The 5,400-nt window shown below is 38.7% G+C and overlaps 1 pseudogene across 1 annotated transcript; it reads left to right on the plus strand.

Annotated features, from left to right (window-relative positions):
• Positions 1-804: 804 nt before the first annotated feature.
• Positions 805-4,379, plus strand: LOC149540136 (pentatricopeptide repeat-containing protein At1g08070, chloroplastic pseudogene; annotated as a pseudogene). The gene has a single exon (XR_016356361.1). The product of XR_016356361.1 is annotated as a pentatricopeptide repeat-containing protein At1g08070, chloroplastic pseudogene (transcript).
• Positions 4,380-5,400: the final 1,021 nt, after the last annotated feature.

A 5,400-nucleotide genomic window follows, 5' to 3' on the forward strand; every position in this document is an offset into this window, starting at 1 on the left:
AGATATAGAGGATAGGGATACATGGAGAAGAAAAGGGATAGATGACGAGAGAAGAGAAAGGGGTAGATAGAGATGGTAGGGATAAATATAAATAAAGGAGACATAATGAAAAAAAATGTGTGTGTGTGTGTGTGTGAGAGAGAGAGAGAGAGAGAGAGAGAGAGAGAGAGAGAGAGGGTGGGTGGTGGAAGGCAGATAATGGAGGTGAAAGATGTAAATACATAAAGATATATAAATAAAGATAGAGGTAGAAAGAGATATATAAGAGAGGTAGTGAGGGGGAGATATATAGGGATACAAACAAAATAAAATATAGTTAGAGACATGGAGAGAGATGAGGGAAGAAAAATAGAGATGTAGTTACTTAAAGGTATAGAAAGGGGGCGATAGAGAGAGATGGATGAATAAAGGGAGGGAGATGTGGTTAGCTATGGAGAGGAGAGACATGTGAGTGATATCCTGTTACAACGGTCTAACAAGAATATTTATATTCTGTGATGACATAAATTGATAGAAATATACAAAACGAGTACAAATAAAAAGTAATAGAAAGAAATAAAGCAAGATAGAGAAGTAGCTAAAACTAAAGCTAGAGGGAGAAAGAGAGAAGAGTGTGCAATAATATCATTTTCCATAGCCCTCTCCTCTTTATATATTTTTCCATAATTAATCTTCAATTCAATATATCTTGATCATACCAATATCTCCCTCGAACTCTTCAAAAAAATTTCCGACAATTGATCTACAATACAATTGCTATTTAATATCCTACTTCCCCACCCGCAACCAAAAACAATAGACACAACGAACATCTGAACCAATCGCATTCCTCCCTTTCCTATGGCTTTTTTTAAAGAAGATACGGAGTTCTCCGTCCTACTTGTCCTTCCCCTCAATGGAAGAAAGAGCGATGGGGTTTTACAGTAGTTCTCATTATGAACGGCACCTAGTTCATGATATCAATGTCCATTCTCTGCAGAGAAGAGCAATGGGGTCTTACAGTTTTCATTATGAACGACACCTAGTCCATGGAATCAATCTTCATTCTCCGCAGAACCGTAACGTGGTGTCTTAAAACAGCCCCCAACATGGAAATGGCAGAGGGTTGAAAAACCTTGTGTGATCATATTCATATGATGTCATTTATAACCAATGCCAATCAAAATATTAGAGGATATCAATGTCCATTCTCTGCAAGAAGAGCAATGGGGTCTTACAGTTTTCATTATGAACGACACCTACTCCATGGAATCAATCTTCATTCTCTGCAGAACCGTAACGTGGTGTCTTAAAACAGCCCCCAACATGGAAATGGCAGAGGGTTGAAAAACCTTGTGTGATCATATTCATATGATGTCATTTATAACCAATGTCAATCAAAATATTAGAGCACTCTGCACAGAGGGTCGATTGAAAGAAGCTCTACACACTTTGCTTACTGCCCACAACTCTCCCTTAGAAATTTCTACATATCTTCATCTATTGCAGGCCTGCATTGCCGACAAAGCACTTTCAGAGGGCAAGCAAATCCACTCTCATATCAATGAAAGGGCGTTTGCATTTACCCCACCCACACTTTTACCAAATAAGCTTATCAACATGTATGACAAGTGTGGAAGTTTGGCAGGTGCTCGCAAAGTTTTCCATGACATGACTGAACCAGACGTTTTCTCATGGAATATGATAATTTCAGCTTACAGAAGGCACGGGCTTCCTCAAGAAACATTGGCTCTCTTTTACGAAATGCAACGAACAGCTGTCCAACCTGATCAATTCACCTTCTCCAATATTCTTCCTTCGTGTGCTAATGTTGCATCGGTAAAACATGGTTTGCAGATACATGGTAAAATCATTAGATGTGGATTTCTGTCTGATGGTATTGTGATGAATACCCTAATAGACATGTATGCAAAATGTGGGAGAATATCAAAGGGACGCCAATTGTTTAACAAAATGCATAATGCGGACGTGGTTTCTTGGAATGCGATGATTACAGGATATGCACAAAGTGGTAGTCTTGAAGAAGCCCTAAGAGTTTTCGAAGAATTGCCCAAAGGAAAAGGAAATGTGGTCTCATGGACAGCAATTATTGCTGGATGTGTGCAAAACGGGTTTGTGCACAAAGCCTTGGAGTTTTTTCAGGAAATGCATTTGGCAGGCGTAAAGCCAGACTCGGCAACCTTTTCGAGCGTCCTCCCGGCTTGTGCGAAAATTGGAGATTTGGAGATGGGTAAGGAGATTCATCGAAAAATAATTGAAAGCCAAAATGTGTCGGATATTGTGGTTACAAATGCTCTTATAGACATTTATGCAAAATGTGGAAGCATAAAGAAGGCACATGATCTGTTTGGTAAAATGCCCCAGCCAGATGTAGTCTCATGGACCACGATCATTGCTGGATGTACACAAAGTGGGCTTGTTGAGGAAGCCATGGAGATATTTAAACAAATGCAATTACTTGGTGTAAGGCCTGACTCATCAACCTTTGCCAGCATCCTCTCAGCGTGTGCCAAACTTGGAGTTCTGAAAAAGGGAATCGAGATCCACCAAAAAATAATTGAAAATGGTTTTTGTTCTGGTGTAGTTGCAAATGCCGTAATTGACATGTATGCAAAATGTGGAAGCATACAGAAAGCTCGTGAACTGTTTGATAAAATGGATAATCCAGGTGTAGTATCGTGGAATGCAATGATAGCAGGATATGCAATGCATGGCTATTGCAAGGAAGCCTTTGAACTCTTTGAACTAATGAAGCACACGGGAACTATCCCTGACCAAGTAAGTTTTCTTTGTATCTTATTTGCATGCAGCCATGCTGGTCTAGTGGATGTTGGCTGCATATACTTCAATCTTATGAGTGCCTCTTATTTAATTATGCCTATGATGGCCCATTATGTATGCATGGTGGACCTCCTTGGCCGTGCTGGGTATCTTGAGGAAACCTTTAACTTCGTTATTAAAATGCCAATCAGGCCTGATGTGGTTGTGTGGATGTCTTTGCTCGGCACCTCTAGATCACACAAGAATATATGGCTAGGAGAATTTGTCTCAACACTCCTTTTTGAGCTAGCTCCTAAACATGATGCACCTTATGTTCTTTTATCAAACATTTATGCAGAAGAGGGCAAATGGGGTGATGTCCAAAAGTTAAGGAAGCTGATGAAAGATAGAGGACTTAAAAAGATTCCTGGATGTAGTTGGATTGAAGTACGTAAAATAATACATATTTTTTGTGTGGGAGATAAATCACACCCACAAACACAAGAAATCTATGCAATGTTAGAGAAATTGTCTTGGGAAATAAAAGCAGCGGGGTATATTCCAGATACAAGACCTGTACTTAATGATGTGGAGGAGGAGGAGAAGGAACTGATTGTCTGCCACCATAGTGAAAAGTTGGCAATTGTATTTGGGTTGTTAAACACAACCCCTAGAACAACTATTAGAGTTGTCAAAAACCTTCGGGTCTGTGGGGACTGCCACACTGCAACCAAGTTTATCTCCAAAATTGTTGCAAGAGAAATTATTGTGAGAGATTCAAACCGTTTTCATCATTTCAAGCACGGGCAGTGTTCTTGTGGAGATTTCTGGTGAGAGTAAGAAAGAAAACATTGTAGACAAGCTTACAATGAATAAGGTGCATGGTGTCAAACTTATAGTGGTAAGGGATCAAGAGATTCTCATTTTATGGAAAAGGACTGGCTGTTTGGTGTCCCAAAGATGCTTTTGAATTGATGAAATGGTATCGCAGATCATGCACTGACCATATATGCTGGTAAGTTACTTGCTGCAGTTCACTTCCGTAATACCATGGAGGAGTTGTGACATTAAACTCTTTGTGAGGAAGCTTATAAAGCTATGGACTGAAGAACTCAATAAAGAAGAAGAATCGGAAATGCCAAATGAGATGGATGCTTGAATGGATATCTGCTTATCTCGAAGGAAATGTGACATTAAAAGGATGCCTGAAGAAAATCAATATCTTCTCATCCTGGAGGAAATGTCAAAAGTGAAGGACGCTTGAAGGGAATGGAATACTTCTCATCCAGAAGAAAATGTCGACTGAGGAGGACACTGGAAGGAAAGAGTTCTTCTCGGCCACAAGGAAATTGAAAGTGATGGGGTTAACACCAAGGGAATGCTTTGTTACACGATGAGAGAAGCTATTGGTTTTTATGTAGTCCTACCTTAGTGATTTTGTCCGGATTAGTTCTATAACAATGTTCCTGTCATGTCTGCTATTTGGACCAGAACTTTATTCTTTACAGCTCTTCAGATGGACATTTTGTGGAAAATTTAAAACCACTGGTATGAGGAGCTTACGGATCTCTCTATTGAAATCGATGTAAATCTGGTTTTCCAAATAGCTGTTGGCTAAATCTTGTAGTTGTGGGTGCATGACTTTTCACCTTGGCCATGTTCAAATCCTGTATACAGGTGTTGACCTCTTGACCAGACTGGTGAATAAGCTGAGCCTTGTAAATCTATTTAAATTTGGAGTGTGCATATATAATGGTATTTAAAAAATGCATCAATGAATTCTATAAAGTTGTCATAGGGGTTCAAATCCTCACGAGCAGAAACAGACCAGGAACAACAAACAAAACAATTGCACAACTAACTATGTGAACAAAGTTTTTAGGATATCAAAGAAACCTCTTTTAGAGGTAAAAACTTGGAAATTATGACGAAGAAGATTACTTAGAGGATTTATGAGGAACATGGCAAAACCTCACCAAGGTAGAGAGGAACTTCGCTGTTAAGGATACAAGCTCAATTTATCCTTTATTCACCTTGTAGAGGTAACAAAGGAAATAAAATCTATGAAGTAAACTATGATGTTTTCTTACAAAATGATCGTTTCAAAATACAACTTTTTGTGGGTTTCAAGGGGATGTTATGTAACAGAGAAAAGTATTTTACATTGTTCAGACTTCTCTGTCACAGCATTGTTTTTCTTACATATAATACATGGAAAAGGTTTTCTTTAGCGAGTTTTGGATCACATTCCTCACTAGCCCATACGCATTGTTATCGTTTCGAACTTTCCACCTTAGCACACTGTGAACCTAAGCTCCATAGTCTGATGAATTATTGAATTTCCATTGAGAAGGAAACCGTTGTACACCTACAATCATATCAGTATCTTTTAAACTTGCTACATAAAGTTCTGTACATATCTTATCTAGCATCTGAGAGTTATATTTATCTACTCGATTACTTTAGTACATGGACAAATAGATTCATCAGCACCATGATCTTAAAACCTTTAGGCTTTGAATACCTGTGTCTTCAATCCTCTATCACCAAACCTTCTTTCCTCTCTTTATCACCAAACCTTCATTAATAAAATTACGAGTAGTTGGCCAGTATCTAGCAACACAATCGTCAATTATCTGC

The sequence above is a fragment of the Cupressus sempervirens genome, chromosome 9 (assembly GCF_028749045.1).
Source record: "Cupressus sempervirens isolate cs-2001-9-10 chromosome 9, ASM2874904v1, whole genome shotgun sequence".
Taxonomy (NCBI): Eukaryota; Viridiplantae; Streptophyta; class Pinopsida; order Cupressales; family Cupressaceae; genus Cupressus; species Cupressus sempervirens.